Source organism: Perca fluviatilis, chromosome 18 (genome assembly GCF_010015445.1).
Source record: "Perca fluviatilis chromosome 18, GENO_Pfluv_1.0, whole genome shotgun sequence".
NCBI classification, from domain to species: Eukaryota; Metazoa; Chordata; class Actinopteri; order Perciformes; family Percidae; genus Perca; species Perca fluviatilis.
In genome coordinates, this window is record NC_053129.1 from 11,778,549 (window position 1) to 11,802,669 (window position 24,121).

Consider the following 24,121-nt stretch of genomic DNA (forward strand, 5'->3'; position numbering starts at 1 on the left):
CGAAGTTGAGAAAGAGTCGGACCACCTGCACCCTAGTGAAAAGTGAGATGAGCTTTTGTTCAACAAGTGCTCAGCGCAGGAAACTCTTCAGTTAAGCAACCGTCTTCAGTCCGGCTGCATCTTTTATTTCAACATATCACCCCGCAGGTAAAAAGGCTTTAAAGGTTTTAAATTATTCACTATCACTTGCATTAAAGCTATAGGTTTGCGGGAAAGCTTTGCTGTCCTTTCCATAGCCGTGCAGTCTCAGTGATCAATTATCTAATTCCCTGCATTATCCTAATCCCTCTCCTGGATACTTATTTACCAACTTGGGAGAAAAAAAACAATTATTGGAAATTAAACTACTTGTGTTACTCCTCTTTTAATTCTGCCTTAACCCCTGGTCCACCAGGGCACCCCTGTTGTAATGTGTATCCTCATATTCATTTTACTTACAAGGGAAATGTATTACCAGCTGGAAGACAATGATCATAAATACCTTATATATATATATATACGTATATTACGAGAAAGGCAATGTATTGAATCAGTGCAAATGCCGAGTATTGCACTCTGAGCTAAATGCTATCCTGTGCATGCTAACATGCTAACAATGACAACTCTCAACAATCAATCACTCAATCCATTTTATTTGTCACATGAAATCGTACCAGGTACAATTGCAGTGAAATGTAATCCCATCAGCTCCTTAAATTTGTGCATGATTCATCATGAAGCAGAATGTGGCCGTCAGATCGGCACACAGAAAAACAGTCACCCGGTTTAATGGCACCGGCACTCCAGGATCCAGCCAAATCTCGGCGATATACTTACTCTGATGTTTACATTTGACTTCCCAGCCCTGATGAGGGACTCAAGTTTAGCGTGTTAACATGCTAACATTTACCAATTAGCACCTACTGAAATGTACCGCTACCTGCTAATGGGAATGTCAATAGTTTTGCAGGTATTTGGTCATGGCAGTCCATTCAATAGCTGTCGAGATATTTCACTCAAAACCGCAAATGCCAACCGCATTGTGGTACTAGAGGACAAGACAGGGGATCAGTAGGACACATCCTCTGGGAACAATGAACGTCCGTACAATAATGTGTGCCAATCCACCAGGTATATGTTACGATATGCCACTGGATAAGTAAAAACCTTGACCTGCTGAAGGCGATATAGAGAAAAAGACAGGGTATCACCAAAATTCATTAGAATCTATCCTCTGGCGACCATGAATACACAAAGTTCAAAGTTTAATAGCAATTCATCCATGCAGTTGATGAGATATTTCCATCTGAGTCGAAGTTGTGGCAAGAACCAACATCCCAGGAGCAATAGCTAAAAAGGTAGAAACAACAAAACTGATTGTACACTTGGAAATTCACAGTTCAACCGAGCCTCATCTTTCTGTTTGAAACCAAATTCTGGTTGTGTCCAAACATCCCTTTTTTAGGAAAAGTTTTCTTTTCAGATGCACACATGCTGCATCACTTCTGGCACTAATGATATGCTGTGACCACACTCTACATGCCATTTCTTACAAGGAGGGAATAACTTTCCTCTGTGGGTCAGCATTTCATGAATCCTTCTCCCTCTGTCTCTGTCTGCTCTCTTGTTGTTAGCCCTGTACACATTTGCTGTTGGTGTCTGACCCACTTTTTGCAGCCAGTACAAAAGATGGTTAACATGTGTCCGCTTGTGCAAACAAGTTCCCTGTGCCTTTAAATACTCCTCTATTCATTTCTAGCACGAATGACCTTTTTTTTTTGCGTGCTGGTTTTTGCTTTTGGCAAAGTGCTATTTTGAATTGGCCTATGACAAACATACAATATTAATTGAATTAGTTGGCCTACTTCTGTTAAGATACCACTGAATGCAGGTGTTAGTATTTTATTTTGCCACTTTTAGCTTCAGCAGAAGGCCGGTGCAGATTATATTCTTGGATTTTGTCTATTTGTGGCTTTGGCAAAGGGCCTTGCGTCTTTCTCTGTGAGTTAATTTTATTATCAGTGCTAAACATATATAGTGTGTTTCTATTATGTTTATATTAAGCATTTTCAGCATGCTTCACTGATGATTATCCTCATTTGGCCTTGTGTTAAAGTGGATATTGCATATACAAATGCGCACAATAGCAAATATAGAACACTGCAGTATTTGTATTTAACGCGAGAGTGAAATCAATAGGATTCTGGACCCCCTACCCCCTCTCTCCCAGTCTTTTTGTGTGTGTGTGTGTGTCTTTCTCTCACTCACACACTCTCCTCTTTCTCTCTCTCCGTCTTCCTCAATCCCCTCCTCACCCTGATTGGGAGCAAAGCAGGCAGGCTCAGTTCCACGGGAGGGTCTCTCCACAGCAGATAATGGTCCATTCCACTCATTTTGGCTTCCTTTTATTTGTTCACATCAACATCAAAGCCTGTCCATTTCCTCCGTCGGGGAGCAGGGCTTTAAGTCTTTGACTGATCTGCCTCGTTCAGTCGTAGCGCTGCCCTGGCGATGTCCATCCCTCATCGCTTGTGCAGCAAACACACACATACAAAGGCTGTCACACATAAATACATGCAGCTACACATGCTCACACACAGGGGACAAGGAGCTGCATAGACACACATTGTACATGTATAGGAAAGCCTCACATTTCATTTTTTGCTCTCTAACACACGGTGTGATTGAGGTTGTTCCCGGGCATTTGTTATCGCTTCACGTATTTCAGATCTTTGTTGTCTAGAGAGGGTTGTTTTGACTTTAAATGTTTCTTTATTGATTGCATTTGGCGTAATTGTTTGGCACCATTGCCTGGCATTTGACAGTTCTTCCTGTGGATGAGACATAAAAGTGTGGGACAGCTAGCTTTTTTCCCATCCACAAAATACCCCAAAACAAGCTTTCACTGCACAGCCGGATAACAGCTCTTTTGGTCTAATGTATTAGCATTTCTTGAGCTCTATTTACAGTAACACACTTTCAATTGTTTTCTCTGACAGTCCCAATTTCTGACAGATGTGCACATGGAAAACTCTTGTGCCAGAAAGTGGGTTGCGTTACTATGGCAATCATGAGCTGTGGTAACCAGTCTTAGCTGCGGCATTATAGAGTAGAGGATTTCAGGTGCCACTGGTTCTGAAAGTAATTTTGTCCCATAGACGGTTACATGGCGCACAGTTGAAAGACTTTGATGGCCTGAATGGGCAGTACAAAAGGTGAACAACGGTGTTAGAAAATACCTGGTTCTTTGATAAAGAGTCAAAGGTACAAGTTTGTATACATAAAAAAAAACTTCAGGGGAGAAGTTAACTACAACTCCAAGGGTACACTTAGTCAAAAAACATCCAATCACAGAGCTTCTGATGCTGCTACGTGCCCAGCTAACGGTGAGCCAAAGCCAAAGATTAACGTGTTGAGAAAACTGAGAATACAATATGCAGCTTAAATCAATTCACTTTTTGAATTCTGAATACATTTTCTACTGCAACGACAAAGCGCTTTGAATTCGCTACAGCTCTAATTTGGGCGTCTGACTGGCTTCTTCTCCATGGCAACGGTGGCCAAGGCTCATGGGTATTATAGTTTATAGACCTAACCTCCCTGACAGAAAAAATTTAAAAAACATGATTTCTCATCAACAAAGTTGAAAAATGTAAAACTGGCGCGCATAACATAAACCTATAGGATGGTTGCATTGTCTGTCCAACAGTAACCTGTTCTATTCACACATGGGCTCAATCGGACATTACACAGACTTTTTACTAGAGAATTGGCCTGGGTAATCTGTAGATAAAATCAGGGTTGCAGTACATGTGTGAAAGCGACTGATGTTAAGTAACACTGAGGATATCAAAATTGGGTAAATACTTCTGGAAACAGCAGCCCCTGTCCTAAATAATTACCCTGGTCTTAGATAATCTCATATCTATCAAGAACACAGTATTGTTAATTGATTACTGTAATAAACAACTTGGAATAAGAAGTCCAACCCTTTGAAAATGGGTACTTTGTCATGAAACAAGTGAATTTCCTGGAGACTGTCAGCATAGCAAAAAATTTTGACTGGAATTTCAAAGTAAGCTTGATAAGCCTGAACACCAGATAAAAACATGGGCTCCGCTTATCATCGTTGTCCGTGTGGTTGTTCAGTTCGCCTCCAAAAAGTGTCGTCCAAGGGCTTAATGCTGTGAGGGGTCCATTCTTAAAGTGCAGCCCCCCTTACACACACGTACACACACACGCAAACACACACACACACCCACAACACACACACACACACACACAAACTCATATGGATGCAGAAAGCACAATGGCACAAGATCAATTACTGATCAGACTATGGGAGCTCCTTCTCTTGGATTTCTTTAGAAGTCAGCCTCTCCAGCTCTCTCTTAATTGGCCCCTAATCTCTTCTTTTCTGTGTTCTCTTTCTTCCTCTCTCTTACACTGGCTTTATTCTGTCTTTCTGTATATCTGTCCTCTCTCTGTCTTCCTTTCTCTGTCGGCTCGTTTCTCTTTGCCCATCGTCTGACCAGCCCCATTTCTTCCCATGCGTTTCTTGACACTGCACCTAATTACGAAACACACAGGGGCCATTAGCGCGGACCTCCAGCTGACGCCTGTCCCTTTATCCATTCATCCCCTCCCCTCTGTCGCTATCTCTCCATCTTTGCCCTCCTTCCTTCTCTGTTGTTGGTCAAAAGTCGCTTTGTGTGGGACCCGTTAGGCGAACAAAGGCAGCGCGCTGCAGCGGTGCTCAGAAAGGTCACAGTGATGTACGGCCCTCGGCGCCGCCGCCAGGGTCAGGCCTGTCTCAATGGGGACGCACTTAACGCTCACACAGCCAAAAGTATTACGCCGTTTTGAAAGAAATGCATGTTGTCTTGGCTCTGCTTAAAGGGGAATACCACTCATTGTAAAAATGAAGGTTTTCTTATTGTCAAGTACACTTTATTGGTTATCAAAAATTTGAATCCAAACATGCAAAATTGTCTTCTTAAGTGTCACTTTTGGCATTGAGTTTGTGAGCTTATACAACAGTTACATATTACATTAAAAAAGGAGCAGTGAAAAAGTTGGAAACACAGTATACCATATATACAAAAAAATGTTAAAAATAAAATGCTTTTCACTTGTTTCTAAACCAATTAGAAATTCTCCAACCAAATTTAACCATATACTTAATACTCATATTCTCTGCTAAATACTCTTTGGAGGAAACTTAATTACTGCCTGGAATATGTTCACTGACAGTGTTCTCCAATTCAGGAAGTATCCTAATGAGGAGTTCATCAGAAGGGTGGATGGTGGGCGTACAACTCACAGGACTTTCACACTTTAACAAGTCAGTTGTTAGGAACTTGAATGCACCACCTCCCAGCAAGATGTTGTGTCTTGACTAGGATTAGGGAAGGATTGCGGTTTTGTTTAAATATTAAAAAGTAAACACAACCCGTCTTGTGCTTCAAGTCGGCGTCTACGCTTTCAGTATTTAGCCAAGACCAAGATCTTTCCCTTACCTCACCAAAGTGCTTTGAGTTACCCTAACGAAACATACATCGTGCCTCAGTTATGAGCTGCAGATATCGCTGAGTCCAAAACGGACACTGATGTGGACAGTGACTGGCACGCCAAGGCCGGATTAATCTGCTAGTAAGCCCTGAGGCACAGAGTGATCGGTGGGCCGCCGTTAAGGCCCCCGTGTCGCCCAAATTTGTTTGAGTAATAATAGATCAAGCGCATTTTTTATTTAATTTAATTTAAAAAATCTGAGACACATAGCGACAGCAGAAAAATTCCTCCATATCCCCTTCACCCTCATGGAAATAAATGGTGATTTAACAGGCTGATGCAACATATGATAATTAAACAATCATCCCCCAAAAATAACAGCACTAATGGACAATTGGCATCTAATACAGAGACTACCATGTTTCTGAAACCACTCAATTAAAAATGCACTTTTTTCAAGTTTCCAAATTCCTTAAATTCTGACTTAGAGTGGCACACGCTTTCTCTGGGACACTGCGGGCGCCTAACAGAGGGTTTTCTATGAAATTGTACAGCGTGTAGGAAGACGAGCTGTTCAACGTGCCCGCATTCATTGTCCTTTCTCTTGTGAATGGCGCTCTGTGTTGTGTGCGCTCTGTGAGTGATATTTGTGTTAGGCTGTACGGCTTGTATCGGGGCTCTGGGGGAACAAGAAAATTCAATCCCATTAGTGTTCCATTCAGCCTGTGTCTCTGGGTGTGTACACAGCGCTATCTGAGCTGGGAGATTTGTCCCTCTGTGGCATGTCTTTTACTCCTGCGAGCCTGTGCATGAGTAGCATGTCAAACCAACCAGCTATGTTGAAGCGGGCTCAGTTGCATTACTGTGAACTGCGTATGGCACTGTAGCACCGATACTGCATGCAACACACAGAGGCAGCCTTGACCCTGTGAGTTGTGCGAGTCATACATCTGTCGGGCTCCTGTTGCCGATGCTGCGCCTCGTGGTCATCACAGCAGTCACATGTTAGATTTATGCCACTGCCTGATGCTTCATGGCTTTATAAGAGGAGATGAAAGTGGATCTCAATAGCCGGAAAGAGAAAGAGAGGGAGTGTGAGTGATAGAGGAAATAACAAGAGAATAAAATAGAGGGAGAGAGGATGTAGTGATGTACTTTGCATGTTGCCTTGTCATTAGATGAAAGCTTTTCATGAGCAATAAAAATTAACAATTGTTTCTTTTTTGTTATTGTGTAAAAGAAATAGGAAATATAAGCAAATACTTTTCAAAAATTGGCATGCGTGACATCAGGAGCAGTTAGAAGCTAAACCAGGATTGCCCCCCCCCCACACACACACACACACACACACACACACACACACAAACAACCCCCACCCCAGCCGCACTCCACTTTACCCGCCTCCAAACGGCAGATGGAAGGCTTCATTACTGCTGCAGCTCTAGGAATGACAGACACACAAACACACACACACACACACACACACACACACACACACACACACACACACACACACACACACACACACAGATGCTGCTAAAAATATATAAGACGTCTGATCGTGCCCTGCACAGTGCTGCCACCATTAAACATACCTGTACAGTAGATTGTGATATAAAAGCTGTGACTCATAAATGTAGAGCACATACGCAATTCTCTTCTGAACACACACATACACACAGACACACAAACACACACACACACACACACACACACACTTAACTCTTGCAAGACAGCCATCACACCATGTCTCTGCAATACCATGAGCTCGTTGGTTTTGTTTATAGTTTGTCTCCCGGCACTGGGAGGCCTTTTCACACACACACACACACAACACACACAACACACACACACACACACACACACACACACTTGCAGGCGCTCCAAATTGTTCGATTAAGTGGGTCATCCTTTCCTACAGTCTCTTGAAAGAGAAAAGAGCTTTTTTGTGCGTTTCTAGCCGAGAGGCAATCGCACCCTTCCATGGTTTTGGCTGCACCTTTTAAGAGTATTTATGGAAATGACAGTAGAGCACTCTGGAGGGCTGCGCACTGCTTGCTTAATGTGTGTTTGTGTGCGTGTGCTGTATGTTTATCCATGTGTGTATATGCACAGAGAGGATTTAAAAGCTCAGTTGTGTGAATATCGGCCGGCGTCTGCGGTCATGCACAACTAATGATGTATATGTCCAAGTGTATGCTCTGGGGTTCTTTTTATTTATTTTTTTGGGGTGATGAGCTGGGTCTGTATCACTGGAATAAGACTGAGCCGCGACACCACTGCACAGGGCCGGAGTGGGACTCATTTCCAGCCCTGGAGTTTCATGCCTTAGACCGGCCCACTTTACTTCACAACTGACTATATTAAAATAATGTAATTAAAACCGTAGTATATATGTCTGCATTAGCGCACTCTTCTCTACAGCCTTGTAATTCATTTTTTTTTGTAAAGTACCATTTTCATCAGTGTTGCTTCACAATGTAGATTTATTAGAAAGGTTAATGACAGTATTCTTTACAACAACACAATGTGATGTATAACAATATGTTAATGTAACAATGTAATATATATAATATATTCTAACCTTGAAATGAAATTAAAAAAAGTAATAAAGAAAAAAATAAAATGTATTGCACTTTCTAATGACACCATCATCCCCTTTTTCCCTTCATATAGAATTTCATATAACTTTCATCCTATGCCCTTTCAGTCGTGGGCTTTGTATATTTTCTATCCTAATTTAAATGATAAACAGCATAATGGATCGCTAGTAACATTTGGGCATAGAAAGTGATTATATTGTTACTAATCTGATCATGTTTGCTTGTTCACACACTGGGGTGCAACAGCTTAGATGTGCCTTGTACACTGACAGCAGCTATCCCTCACACCACTGGCACTGCTTCGGACACCAAATCAAATGTTAAAAATTGGCACAATTCTCAGCACAAATCTCCACTTTTTACAAAGCGTTCTAATCAAGTCAAGTCAGTTTTATTAATGTAGTGCCAATCATCCGGCATCATTGCTGATCTCAGGGTATTTTTCAGCAGGTCTACACCATGCTCTTCATTAATATTAATTCTAGTTCTTTTAATATTCACACAATGAGCAATCCTACCTTGCCCACTCTGGAGTTCTGGGCTCATGGCTGCTGCTTGGCTCTAGCAGCAAACCGCACTAGTGGCTGCCGCCGAAGAGCTGCAAGATCAAGTTTGATTCATAAACATGAACGCTGGTTTGCAGGCAAAGTTGTACTATGTTTTGCACAACCTATATCGTCCTGCACTGCTCGTAACTAGTTTAGCTTACCCGTCTCATCGTCTTCATTTGTCGTTTCACTCGCGCTGGTTTTAATGAAAAAGTTGCTCAGCTTAGCAACATGTGGGCGCGTCACTGTGATGAGCTTCTCGCCTTTTCAGCGCCGCCTTTGCGCTTTCTACTATCCATTTTTGTAGCTTCTTTTTGCTCACATGGCGCGGTCGCATCCACTGACTGAAGTGTACGAGGTGATGGTTTGTTTGTCTTTTGAGCAAGGCGCCGCCGTCGGAGGAGTCAAAACACGGCACGTCATAATAACCAGACTGCACTCTGCGAGTGGGCTGCATGATAGAGAAAACAGTGGGCTGCAAGAAAAAAAAGAAATACAAAAGAGTGGGCTGTGAGTGCAGGCAGCCTAGGGACAGCATCAATGATATATTTCAACTACCGTATTTTCCGGACTATAAGTCGCACTTTTTTTCCTACTTTGGCTGGTCCTGCGACTTATAGTCAGGTGCGACTTATATATCAAAATATATATAATTTAACATGTTTTTACATGTTAATTCATACTGAAAACATTACCGTCTACAGCCGCGAGAGGGCGCCCTAGGCTTGTGACAACTAGAATGCTACTCCTAAAGACAACTGAGAAAGAAAAGAGATAACAAACTGCAGGTAGTAAAATATGCAGCCGAAAACGGTAATCGAGCAGCAGAAAGAAAGTTTGAAATGAGGGAGAAACTTGTGAGGGAGACTGGCGAAAAGGTGACTCTTACTGCAATGAAGAAAACAAAGAAAGCTAATCGGCTAATCGCGGGCTGAAAGCAAGATGGCCAGAGGTGGAGGAAGGAGTCGGGAGGGGCTTGTCAACGGTGCAGTTACGTCTCCACGCCTTTTAATACATCCATGCTCCACGCCCTGGTAGCTAGTTGTTCTGTGTGCTATTGTGTAGTTCAATAACTGTTAATGTGTTACGTTAACATACCGGACACCTACCGTATTCAGCCTGTTGTTCTGTGTGCTATTGTGTAGTTGACAGATATGAAAAAAAAAAAAGATTCTAAATAAATGCGACTTATAGTCCGGTGCGACTTATATATGTTTTTTTCCTCTTCATGACGCATTTTTTGACTGATGCGACTTATACTCCGGAGCGACTTATAGTCCGGAAAATACGGTATATGGTTTTAACCCAGTACCATGACTGAACACTGCCGGCCCTCGCCAGAGAGACACTGAGAGGGAAGGAGATAGAGAGAGAGAGAGAGAGAGAGAGAGAGAGCTGAAGTGTCCGTCTCTTTCTCTGTCTGTCTGTCTGTCTCTTTGGACAGCTCTGCTACGGCCAGACTCCGTGTCATTTAGTATTTGGACTGATTCACCTCCAAGAGCCACAGCTGCACTGGAAACGTTGATGCTGTGTGACGTAAACAGGCTTCAGACTAAACGAGGGTTGATGATGAATGTTATATTTCTCGTGTTTGCTCAGCGGCGGAGGCACCTGAGATAGTCTGGCTATACAGCATACAGCCGACAGATGACCACAGCGTACAGAACGCACTGGTGATGTGTATGTAGGTATCATCTGTGAAGGATAGATGCCGGACAAAATGCCAATTAATCATAATATAGTGAAAATGTTGCTCGATACTATAACATTATTACATTTATCCACAACTATCATTTCATGAGATCTGGAATAAAAGATAATGTATTCTCAACGTTGTGTAATACACACATGTTATTACTGCCTCCTCAGTTTAAATATTATATGCAATTAATAATTGCTGGGTAATATATGCATATACTGTATAAAAATGCAAACAGCCAGAGAAAATCTTACCGTGGTCCTCAAATGGCGTTTTTTTTTTTCCATTACATGGTACCTGCTCGACTCGCCTCGGCTCTACTCGCTTTTTTTGGTTTTCCATAATGGAAAAATAGTCCCTGGTACCTGCCAACAGGTAGTTTTTTTTAGTATCGCCTCCATCAAGGTTCCAAGCGAGCTGAGGCGATACCAAAAGGTGACGTGAAAACCTGCAGACTCCTGAGAGAATCGTCACTAGTCCCTGCGTCATCATTGCTAGCGACAGGCGGGGGTGTCCTGAACAAACCCGCAAGCTTCTTTTGAAACAAAATGTGTCTTCTGGCTGCGGCAACAGCCACACGCCGACGATCAAAAACAACACACCTTCGACGTTCTGTGTGTGTGTGTGTGTGTGTGTGTCGCGTTAGGTCACGGCAGTTTCCTGCAGCGTCGGTATGACGCATGAGGCGGTGCTAAATCTGCAATGGGAAATGGAGGACGGGGCACCGCGGCTGAGTCGAGCCGAGCAGAGCTGGTACTAGCGGTGGGTAAGCGCCAAAAGTGGCCGCTTCCAAGAGATTGACAGGAGAGTGTGTGATTACGTGACTGAAAAAACGGAATGATGGGATGAAAATTGAAAAGATGTTACAACCCACAACCTACCTTGTTTTATTCAATGTGTTGTCATTAGAATTATTTTCAAATAAAACTATTTTCTTTATAAAAAAAAACAAGATTTGGTATTTTTCCAAAAACGAGTCTTGAAAGACCCTCCTCCGCAGCGCTGTGGAGGAAGGTCTGGCAATGCGAGACTAGCGATCTTGTGACCGAAAGGTCGTCACTTCAATCCCCCGGACTCCTCACATGAATGGAGTCATTATACACAGCTAACTCCCATTTGTAGGTACTTTATTACCTTATTTGGTCATTTTTCTTCTTTGCCGGTAATACAAACTCACACACCTGTTTACAGCTAGCCCAAACATCATTCCCAGGAAATGTTATCATCGTTATGTCATCACCGTTTCATGCCCCTTTTTTCATTTAGAAAATATCAATACTAATCTACTAATCCATCACTTGCCACAGTGACAGGACAGATACATTTCATCTTCACCAGTTTGTCAAAAAAAAAGGACAATACAGGTGGTAAAGTGACAAAGATGTATTGGCCCTCCCGAGAAGACTGATGCATATTTTAGGTGTTTATGCCCTTGTCTGCTCTTTAGGTGCCAAATAATCTGCCATGAGAGTCTTGTTGTCACACTGTTTCATAATCTGTATTATAAGAGAAGTAGCTTCTATTAGATCATGAAATACCACATTATTCAACAACAGTAAACAGATTAAATTTGTTTGGTAACTCCAACTGTGTGTAAAAATTCAAAAATGTCCAACGTGGGTACCCCTTAGTGGCAGCATTAAAACACATCTGTACCAGACAGTAATGCCTGCTGCTCAACAGTACAGTAAAGGCCACTACAAGTGCTCAAATTCAGCATAGTAGCTTTGAAATAAGTATTACAGGGACAGTTGACCCCCCAAAATCAAAAATACACTTTTTGTTTCTCTTAGTGCTTTTGATCAATGTACATTTATTTGGGTACGAGTTGCCAAGTGTTGGAGATGTCTGCCCTAGAGACGTCAGCCTTCTTTCCAATATAATGACAAATAACAAAAATTACATTTGAAACAGTTTCCAAAATTCCGTTAGTCAGACTGTGGCATTTATTACTACACCCACCAACTGTATCACCACGCAGAAGAAAGCGAGACATTGGAAAATAAAAAAAAATGTCAAATGTATTTCTTTGTTGTGCTTGCTGCTGCCACGTAGTTCCATTATACTGGAGAGGAAGCAGACATCTCTACGGCCGACATCTCCAGCACTGGGCAACTCACACCAAAACAATCTAGATTGATAAAGAGCACTACCGGTAAAAGGAAAAATGTGTATTTTTTTTGAAAGTCCCTTTAAGTTACCTTCAAATAAAATAGAAGATATAAATGATCTCACTACATTCTTACTGTAAAAGTGAGGGGGGAAAGTTGTTACAGTAAAATAGGTATTCCTGTTGTATCGGGCCTGTATGTTGTGGATAGCAACTGTAAAGCCCATGTGGGTGACTTCATTGTCTACAAGGAAAACAAATGTAGGTGGTCGCAATGTTGGTGGTTTCATCCTATCATCTGAGAACTATTTACACAATGGTATGGTTTAACACAATGTGTTTTTGAAGTTTTTACCCCCAAAACATCTTTGCAGAAGGAGACTTTAACGTATATTATGGATGTGTGTGTGTGTGTGTGTGTGTGTGTGTGTGTGTGTGTACCTTTGCTGCGTATGTCTGCACTCTAGCAGCAAGGTTGACATGAAGCTGAGAGGGAGTGTGAAGGGCACAGCACCTCAGGAGGAATGACACAACACATGCACGCACACCAGCACACACAAACACACACGCACACACACACACACACACACACACACACACATATACAGTACACACGAATACACCTCCTCTCCTTTCTTTTCTTCTCTCTTTTCGATGACTCATCCCACCCAGGGACAGCGAGTGAGGGAGAGCGAGAGTGAGGGAGGAGAAAGACAGACTGATTGGGTAGTGTGAGGGACGACACAACAGCGGAGAGGAAAAAGCTACTTTATAGATTCACAGAGGAGACGTGTGGCATAAAGCATTTTCTTATTGACCTTTTATTTCAATGCCGTGCTAATCCGATTGTGTGTCAAAGTTACCCGCAGCCGTTTTTTATTCCCAGCAAACGTGCAATATGATTCTCACCAGTCCCACGTGGAGTCTCGCGGACGATTCCCATGCCGTTTTCTTTTTTGTTTTAAGCACGCTTTGCCTTGTTTTTGCATCGCGGCAGATCAGCTACAAACAACAGAAACCCTCCTAACAGGCTCAGCAACACGCTGAGCTTTGCTCCAGTCTGCCCTGCCGCTCTGCTGTGCTCATTTGATGGTATCTGTTAGAGGGATCCCAAACTGCCATGCGTTTCCAAGTCTGTATCACTGTGCATCACAGACTGTAGACCCAATTCTTAACTCCCTCCAAATCCCATAGTCTCTAATGTCTTTATCTTATGGTGTGAGGGTATTTGAGGAGGCACATAGACTCCTGAGGAGCCAGGGATGTTGTCACAAGAGGTGATTATACTGCACTGAAGGAGGTACATTACTGAGCTGGCTGTATTGCTGAGGATATGTCTGTAGTGCTGACTGCTGCAAAGCCCAGAGATAGTTGAGTAGTCAGGTCCCATGTGCCTGTAGAGCAACATACAGCATATGCCCCTACTGCACCATCTTTCCATCATTACTGAACTTTTAAGAGCATCAGGGTTGCTCAGTGGTTACATACAGTATATCGCCTGACTATAGAAAGGTCCCATATTTGACTAGAGTTAGAGTGACTTAAACTTGACCTTGTATTTGAAGTTGGATGTCATCTGATACAATGATATTGTATTACGGTATGGTGTAAAATTAGCTTGAAATAATATCCCAAATGGATTCAATTTGAATCCTGAACTGCTCTTTCAGTGTAAGAGTATTAACTTAATGGGTTTCATGTTATCAAAGATCAATTTCCATATCGGTGTTTACCGCGGCGTCTCGCTCCATTCCGTGCAATTTCTATGTTGAAAATGATCATTTTCCAACTTTATGCTCCTTTCCGTGCTTTTGGTCATTTTTTACTGCTCTCACTTTGCCCCGAAGAAATGGCAGCGGGATTCGAGGTGCTGCTAGATTGCCTCAGATAATGCAATGCTCTCAGGCGGAGCACAGGTGTGTGTGTCTGTGTGTGTGTGTGTGCGCGCCTGCCTGCCTGGCTGCCTCTGCCCAGAGATCCAAACTGATCCCCCAAAAAGTCCAACAGCAAGCCCAGACAAGCCCTCACAGCGTGCTGCCAACAAACCCTCCAGAGGTCTCGCTGTGATTGTTGGACCCCAATACAAATCATACAAGCATCCCCTGTGAAAACTGAAAAGCCCATTTTCAGTGATTTTTTTATATTTTTTTTATATATAGTGCAGGAAATGAGTGTTAATTGGTAAAAGTGCCAATGGAGCAACATGGTCAAAAAACAAAAGGTATGAGAAAGTGGCACAGCAAATCTGCACTGCTAAAGACTTTCTGACGTAGGACTAGTTGGTTAACTACTGTAGCTGACAAGCAAGTTTTTGAAACTTGTTTCTCCCCTCTGGTATTTTCTTCTCAGGATTGTACATCGTCATATCCACTATATCTTCACATAGAAAATAGTTGTTTGCTGCTATATTGATGTTTTGAATGTCGAGTACAGCCCGTTTTAACTAAGAGCAGCAAAAAATACCTTTCCTAGCTGTCTGTTTGTAAAAAAATTTAGCTCGGTCACTAACGGCATAGTCTCACATTGTCAGACCTTCCTCCACAGCGCTGCGGAGGAGGGTCTGGCTAGTCCACACAGCGTTCCGCGATGGGAGAAAAAACGTGCTCTCGTTTATTAGTATTTCTTTAAGCCAATCACAATCGTCATGGGCGGTGCTAAGCACCGGACAGGACACGGTGCCGCTGCAAAATAGCCTCGGGAAGGAACTTGTTTTGGTGGAACATGTGTACGTTCAAAAGTTTTAGTCGTGCAACGGAAAACTCAGATTGGACAGATAGTCTAGCTAGCTGTCTGGATTTACTCTGCAGAGATCAGAGGAGCAGTTAACCACAGTCCTCATAAATCCACCGGAGTTTAGAATGCCGACACAAAGAAAGAAAGCGGCCGAAAAGAAGGAAATCCTGGGAGATTTCCGGCGGCACCGGAGCAATCCCGGGAACGTCGTATTCATGAGATCTTTTTGTACCATTGACTCCTGTCTCATAAATGTCTAAAATATAATATAAGCTACCATAGCTTAGCTTCCCTCAAAGGTCCGCACTGTCGAGACAGTTTGCTATTAGTCAACGATAAAAATGTGTGTTTTTATTAGATTTACTTCACCCCCACAAGTAAATCCACTGAAATGAACTTATTTTGCCAGGAAATCTTGCTGTTAAAATGCATTCCAATCCGTTAAATGCTGGTGTAACTGGATCTTTTATTGCAAAACAAATACGAAATTTGCAGTTTTTGTACTGCGTCCGAATTATAAAACATGTAATCCATGCTTATATTGGTCAGGTGGGGGGATGGGGCGGGGGGGGGATGGGGCGGGTGGGGGGTTCCTCTGTGATTGTAGAATTATAAATTCCTGGCAGGACTAGACAGCCAGCGGCTTGGAGTCAGCATACAGAGAGCTCCAACCTAGCCAGCTGCTGAGAGCTGCCATCCCCAGAAACAGAGACCTTGGCAGGGGACAGTGTTGAGACACACTAGGTCCCCTCCTCCAGCCTGGAGCCGTGTGAGTTCTGCTCAGTGGAGGAGAGAAGAGAGCCCAGCCCAACAGGAGGCTTTGCTTGTCAGACCTAGAGCGTGTTGAGTGTGTACTTGTCGGTGTGTGTACGTTTCTGTGTCGGTTTGTCTGCACCAGTCCGTGCGCTTATGTGTGCAAGCGCAGCACCAACTCCAGCTGCAGCGAGATTTATAATGTTGCACGCATGTGTGAGTGTGAATGTGGATGCTGTCACCCACTGGGCCTCACACACATTCCAAAATAAACGGCTCCCACCGAGGATTACTATCGATCCGTGTGGAGCACTCAGCTGCATTTGGAAAGAGAGAGCGAGAGAGAGAGAGAGTTTACAATTTCCTCTCTCTCTCTCTTTCTCTCTCAGCCTGTCTTCTGAGGAATGTTACGCGTCTGCCTGTCTGCGGAAAAAGTGTAAGGGATGATATGGAAACACAGTCTACTAAAGTGTTACAATGACAAACCACTGCTAGCTGTCTTTCAGACAAATGAGACAAAGAGTGTGTGTGTGTGTGTGTGTGTGTGTGTGTGTGTGTGTGTGTGTGTGTGTGTGTGTGTGTGTGTGTGTGTGTGTGTGTGTGTGTGTGTGTAAGGAAGAGAGGGAATGGTAAGACAGGGAGACTCTAACACCCCCCTCACTTATTTTCCTTCTCTGAAGTAAGTGAAGATCTTTTGCTTGTCAGACTTGAGGGAGAGACGAGGTGAGAAAAAAGAGACAGTGAAAAGCAGAGAAACACACATGGAGAGACAGAACGGAGAGAGGAAATAAAGAGGCTTTTTGATTGGCAGCCAATACGCCTGCCTGTTTCCTGTCACACACATGATTGCTGACCCACCCCTCTGCCCGGCTGAGGCCTCTGGGTAGACAGGCTAAGATGGCAGCCCCATTTGAAGAATGAAGGATCATGAATGGATGGACGCCTCCCAGGCCGCTCACTGTCTCTGGGCTGTACGAGTGTGTCTGTGTGTGCGTATTTACACTATTCGCATATTGTGTGTCTGTGTGTGTGTGTGTGTGTGTGTGCGCATTAGAGGGCGGATCGGGCCGCATTTTTCTAACCGAGCCCGGCCCGAGCCCGACAGTTAAAATCTAGTTTTTTTTCGCATACTAATGACACATGTACGTTCGGATGTCAACAGATGAGCGCATCGGCGCACACAGGGCAACAAGCGCATGTTAACACAGGCGCGCACCTACATAATAAGCTTTTTTAAATTTAAAATGTTCAGTGCCTTATCGCGCTGATGTGACCGAGCCCGACCCGAACCCAAACATTATTTCTAAATATCTGTCCGAACCCGGCCCGATATCCATCCTCTAGTGTGCATGCGGATGTAAGATTAAGCATTCAACCCCTATTTCACCCCGCTACCTCTTAATCTTACTCTTAATCCCACCAGAATGACCACTGTACTTCATTTGTTTTAGCGTGTAATATCCATCTGGATCCTGGTGCCATAACTGGAACACAAAACTTTTGTCATAGTATTATTTTTTATGATTTCTGATGGAGCAAAAGACATTGGTCATTGGTAAAAAAATCATATGGGTAAATAATGTTGCTGGTTACACTACTCCTCCACTAAAACATCTGCACATTAATGTCAAAATAGCAAGTTTTGAAGAAAATCTGGATGGTGCAACAAGGCAGGCCTGCTTGGTTCTTTCAGGGAGTGACTGTAAAGATTTACAAAGAATACGTTTACGGCAGTTACTCTCTAACTGGGACGCTTTGGGACCGATTGGTGGGGGTTGCTATGGACAAAGTACACACGGCGATACACTGCTAAGAGCAAATTATGCGCAGCCTATTTAAATAGCTCACGTTACTGTATTGTGTGAATAGTTAACTTCATTTAATATTTTATGCGGCGTTTTCTTTTGTTCCACCAAAACAAGTTCCTTCCCGAGACTGTTTTGCAGAGCCACCGTCGCTGCGTCCGGAACTTGGCGCGGCCCAAGACGATTGTGATTGGTTTAAAGAAATGCAAACAACCCAGAGCGTTTTTTTCTCCTATCCTAGAATGTATGTGTGGTGTAGCCAGACCTTGCTCAACAGCGCTGTCGAGATAGGTCTGGCAGTGCGAGACTACAGTCACTGTAACCTTATGAAAAATGAATGCGACAATTTCCCAAGAAGCCAAAATGGTTTGGTGTGAATCAGGCATGACCAGGTTCATGTCAGAGTCATGATGACATGCTATCATTTTTGCCAGACCACAACTGGAGATGTCTGAAGGTGGTCTGGCTCTGGTCAGGTGGCAATGCACTCTATACAATCTGGGCACTTACTTAAAGCTCCTGAATTCTTAAGTATTTTCCCATAGCCTTTAATATTCAAGACCACATGGGAAACAATGTAAGCTTCAAACCATCCTGGGTTATAAATTATTATTATTTTATATAGTTTTATTGGTAATAATTTATTAACTCACTCAAAAACTCAAAAAATAACAAAACTAATCTGCTTCATCAGGACTGTGTGGGTGTGGTATGACAATTCGACTGCAGATTGATCTCATGAAATGGCGTATGTATGACACGCCAATTCTTATGCCATTATTGGCGTGTTATGAACGCATACTCGCTTTTTGGTGTGTATATCAACGCCGTTTGGCCTCCATTGACTTACATTAGTTTGCGATTGCGTGTGAATTGACGCCGTAGCGAGTAGTATGAAAGGGCGAAAATCTGCATAGGGAGGTTGGTTGTGGTGGAGGATGGGTAAAACACAGGACTTTTACCCAGGAGACCGGGGATTGCGTCCCGCATGTCACGGTTCCTAAACTCAACAGTCGCTTTTCATCCATCACCACGTGGCGTGTATGTTTACATCCGCTGTATACATCGTAGACATACAGCCAGATAACTTAAAATGCGTACAGATAACACACCACTTGAGAAAGTGGCCGTGTATGTTTACGCAAAGTCATGATATCACGTTGCCGACTGACAGTGGGCTTGATAGAACAACACAACGACTGCCATCAGACTTTAATTCAAATGTTGCTAAATCTTGATTGGTGGTCACCTCTGTGCCAACTTCTTTTTTTTTTTCGATTCAGCAGACTAGACGCTGCAGTAGCGTATTGCTGGCCCTTTTTGCCAACTGACTCCCACCCACTTCAAACCAGTGAGAAGAGCCCAGCCAAAAACAATGATGTAACTTTGGCAGCATGTTTTGGATTCATGTGAAGAAGTTGATTGACAAAATAGTTTTTTGGGCCTTTAAGAAACAAATCTGCCCAACAACGCACCATGTTTGTTGACAAAGTCCACCCAGCCCCACCTAACTCATATGCATATTGAGATCCTGATCACAATGTGAGCCGAACTGCGATAACAAGAACATTATCCTTTTTACAGTAAATGCCAGGTGTAAATGCAAAGGTCCACGATCACTTATCCAGATACAGATTGCATGTTTATACCCAGGTGTAAATGTTTGGTTTAGTTTAGTTTATCTAAGGATCCCCATTAGCTGACGCCTAGACGACCAGCTAGTCTTCCTGGGGATCCAAAACAACATTGAATGGAGTATCACTCATTCAGCTAGCCTGGGTGCTGGATCATATTACCAGCTGAAATCAACCCAACCCTTCACCCTCTAAACCCAAACCCAAATCTGCAACATCTGACTGCAGCCGTACTCGGGCTCAAACCAGCTCACTTTTACTCCTCTGGCATTGGAACACAGCAGCAATCAGCCTGACTCAGATGGTTGCCTGGGTTACTCGCTACATTCAAGTTCAGAAATCTCTGTGATCAATAAATCAATTATTTATGACTGTGCCATTATAACTACAAAAGTGTTAATATACTGTAGTAAAACTATGGCTACCTATAATCAGTCCGCAGAGCTGTGTAAGAGCCATTCACACTAACAGCAAATACACAAACAAAAACCTTAAAGGTCCCATGGCATGAAAATTTCACTTTATGAGGTTTTTTTAAAATTAATATGAGTTCCCCCAGCCTGCCTATGGTCCCCCAGTGGCTAGAAATGGCGATAGGTGTAAACCGAGCCCTGGGTATCCTGCTCTGCCTTTGAGAAAATGAAAGGATCTGAAACCCTTTCTCTGCTTTGCCCCCCCCAGAGAATTTGGCCCACCCATGAGAGAGAGAGAGACATCATGGCTTTCAAACGAGCAAAGTGGCTGTTGGTCAAGGCCACACCCCCACCCTCCACCGTTATGCACTGACTTTGCTCTTCTTCTTTTTAAAGGTAAATGGCTGCCAGGTGGAGCATCACCACCGACAAAATATATACCGGCTTGTTTTCTCGCTATCTGAACACAGGATATAAGTACATATTGAAGAAAAAAAACACATGTATAAATTACTTTTGGATAGTTCGGTGTTCACCATTTCAATTGCAACTGCTGCAGCTTCCTTGGCCGCCATTTTCACAAGTTTGAAAATACGTTGGTGGTCCCGTAGCTTCCGCTAAAAAAAGATGGCGACTGTTGAGGGCCAGTAGTGTCCAGCGTTCCACACGCAACGTTTTGACCATTTTGAGTGCAGCATCCGAGTACTCGCACTGTGTACTCAAAATAGTGTAAGTGTAAGTACAGAAGTGCGCAATATGAGACACAGCACTGGACTCAGCCTTGCTCTTTCGCTCACTCTCTTTCATCTCTCCTGCCTCCTCTCCAGTCTCCTGTCTCCTCTCCTGTCTCCTCTCCTGTCTCCTCTCCTGTCTCCTCTCCTGTCTCCTGTCTCCTCTCCTCTCCTGTCTCCTCTCCTCTCCTGTCTCCTCTCCTCTCCTGGTTTTGGGGCTCAGAGATAAGATCTCCCTCAATGGCAAACTTTGTGAGACATCTTGAAGATCCCCACTGTCACTTCAGCTTAATGCAGCCCTCGGGGCTCTCAGTTCAAACACACTCGTACACACACACGGCCTCCCACTAATAATAGGGGCAGGGAGAGGCAGTCTGGATTCGAGCACTCGTAAACACACTTCGTTCTCCCAACAATTCTCTTTGATCTTTCTAAAACAAAACCGTTTCCTTGGTGTATTTTGTGCTTCCATCGCTCAACTTGAACATGCTGCAATGCACTTTTCCCACTTTGATTTCCACACCCATAAATAAAATGAGAGCACATTTGGATTTCCTGACTGTGGGCTTTCCACGTCTGTCAGATCCATTAATTCAGAAGTGTGCAGAGCAAATTCTGGTTAACTGTTTCTTGGGGCAGCATGTTTACATCTCACAGTCAATTTGCATATCTAATCAAATTCGGTTTATTTTTAGCAGCATGCTGGGTTAGTAGACATGCATTACTTATGTTTTTGAAGGGTTTTAATGGATCCTCAGAGCTCCTTTTTTTTTTTTGTATCCCCAACTCAGTAAAACTTCCCTCTGCAAAGCCTTGCAGAGCTACTCTAGGTGTTTAAGGAAGAAACGAGTTCAGGCTTTTTCTGTTAAGGGGTCCCACTTCCTGTGTTTCGCAGAACAACAACAAAAAAAAATCATGTCCTTCAGTTTCTGGATCCCATGGTCCATAATGGTCTGATCTCTGTCTCCCATAGGCGGGCCGTTGCTATGGCAACCTGATGACGCTCTGAGGAAGGAGGGAGGGAGAAAAGAGAGGGAGGTGTAGGGACATGAGGAAGAAGGTAGCTGCACCAAAGAGTGAGGATGTTTGAGAGGAGGACTCACTCGGTTCAAAACAGAAATGCAGTTTAGAAACTATTTTGGTAGTGGATGAGGGGGAACCCTGTTGTTTTTGCATGTGTGTGTGTGTGTGTGTGTGTGTGTGTGTGTGTGTGTGTGTGTGTGTGTGTGTGGTAACCTGGGATGGATTTTCACACACAACATAAAGGAAGCGAAGGCTGATCGACTAGACCCTGACGTCAGCACAGACGACGTAAAAATAATGATGTACGATCTGAACACATAGGTCAGAGAGAACCTAGTCTCGCTTTGCCAGACCCTCCTCCAAAGCGCGCTGGAGGAGGGTCTGGCTACTCCACATAGCATTCGGGGATGGGAGAAAAACGTGCTCTGGGAAGGAACTTGTTTTGGTGGAACATGTGTATGTTTAAAAGTTGTTTTAGTCATGCAGCAGAAAAATCAGTTTGGACAGATAGTCTACCTAGCTGTCTGGATTTACCCTGCAGAGATCTGAGAAAAAGTTAACCATAGTCCTCATAAATCCACCGGAGTTTAAAATGCCAACACAAAGGAAGCCCAAGGCAATGGATATCCGGCCTAAATTTGAGTGAAATCCGGCGGATTTTTTGTCGGCAACGGAGCAATCCCGGAAGTGGATATAGACTAGCAAGAACCTAGATGTGATCATGTGCAGAGGACAAGTCCCCTCTCCATCCTCCATTTATAATGGCTCCTACATTGTTGCATGGCTCCCTGCCTCTGCTCCTGCCCTGCTGTTGCCATAGCGACCACTCGGGTACAGACTCAAAACAACTTACTGACAAAAACCTACATTTTTACCTTTGGACGTTAACTGCTCTGAATGAGCTGTGGATGGGCTGAACAGCATCTATCTGTGGCACTGCACATGTATCTCTCTGTTTCTCAGTTAATGACAGTAGGGCTAGGCAATTTGGAGAAAATCAAATATCACAATTTTTTGGACCAAATACCTCGATATCGATACCACAACGATATTGTAGTGTTGACTATTGGTGCTTTCACAACATATTTACACAATGAGATTTTTGATAAATAACCATCAGTAATGTGGATATAATGACTACGTGGGTAAAGGCAAATAATAGAACAGTTACAACAGTCTGGTGAGTTCAGAAAATGACATCACTTTACTGTATTGTAGTCTTTAAAACCAGGAAAAGACAACACTTCTGCCATATTACGATATTACGATATCCAAAATCTAAGGCGATATCTAGTCTCATATCACGATATTGATATAATATCGATATATTGCCCAGCTCTAAATGACAGTATGGCCTAGAGCAACGAGATTTGTACGGTCTGCAAATGTGTGCCTTTTGCACTTATGTTTGTGGTAGGCTACTTGAGAAGTTATGTGCTTCCAATGTAGCCTATAATTTCCCTGCTCTGAAAACAATAATTACACATAAGGCTAAAGCATTTAACGTGATTTCATTTTCTTTGCTTAATTGTATGATAGTGGCAGTTGTGTTGTGTTTGGTGCTCACTCCAAAATAATCTTTGATGAAGACTAGGTCTATTGTCTTCAAGTCTTTTTTGGGGGGGGGTGGGGTGATTTACATAAATAGCTTCTTTTTAATTATTTTAATAATTAGTTTCAATTATTTTAATAATAAACAAACTCAAAGATGCAATAATGGCCCAAAAAAATGTGTGAATCGTCTTGTCAAAATCGTAGACGATCTTTGGGTATATCTTCCGTACACAATAGCATTCTTTCAGTGAAGCGGGTTGGCGCTAGGACCCAGGGCGGGTGCCGGGGGAAGTCCTCCGCTGCTGGCGGGGCAAGGCAGAGCACAGAAACACACACGTCCACGCACACAAGCACACACAAACACACACACTCACCGAGCTCTTCTCCGACAGAGGAGAGAGAGAGAGAGAGAGAGCGCTGAGGGATAAACGGAGGGAGAGACTATAGGAACGCAGCGGCTTGTGTGTGTGTGTGTATGTGTGTGTGCGCGCGCGTGTGAAGGTACGCTCGCTCGGTGGCAGAAACGACTGGCGGGGCGGATATGGAGGGGCTCGGGAAAAACGCTGGGAACTGACCGAGCACCGAGACGATAAGGGGGGAGAGAGAAGAGAGAGAGGAAGGACGGACGGACGGACGCACAGAACGGAAGGAGGGAAGGAAGGAAGGAAAGGAGGAGAGGAGGAGAGAGAGAAGTCTGACAGAGGAGAGGAAGAGTGTGAAGAAGGGGCTCGTCTGGAACGCAGAAGGATCCAAAGGTGACTTTATGGAGCTTTCATGGCTGTACACAGGTCTGGCAGAGGTGTGTGTGCGTGCGTGCGTGTGCGCGCGCGCGCGCGCGAGGTGTTGACATGTGCTGCATGGCTCTGCACTTAAAGGGAAGAGTGGAGGTGTGAGTGTGTGTGTGTGTGTGTGTGTGTGTGTGTGTGTGTGTGTGTGTGTGTGAAAAATTTGAGAGTTTTTAGGGTTGTTTTTCCACAAACTAAAAGGGGGGCCAAAGTGTGTAAGCGAGCTGAACTGACCACTGT

The 24,121-nt window shown here is 43.5% G+C and overlaps 1 protein-coding gene across 2 annotated transcripts in view; it reads left to right on the forward strand.

The window, feature by feature from the left end:
- ches1 (checkpoint suppressor 1) overlaps positions 1-24,121 on the forward strand; it is a 105,042-nt gene that overhangs the window by 14,406 nt on the left and 66,515 nt on the right. The window contains exon 1 of one of the 2 annotated variants that reach the window (XM_039781260.1): positions 23,437-23,851. The exons of the other annotated variant lie outside the window; for it this stretch is intronic. The gene's annotated coding sequence lies outside the window, so the exon portion shown is untranslated. Of the gene's footprint in view, positions 1-23,436; positions 23,852-24,121 lie in introns of those variants that run through there. 2 annotated transcript variants of the gene reach the window in all.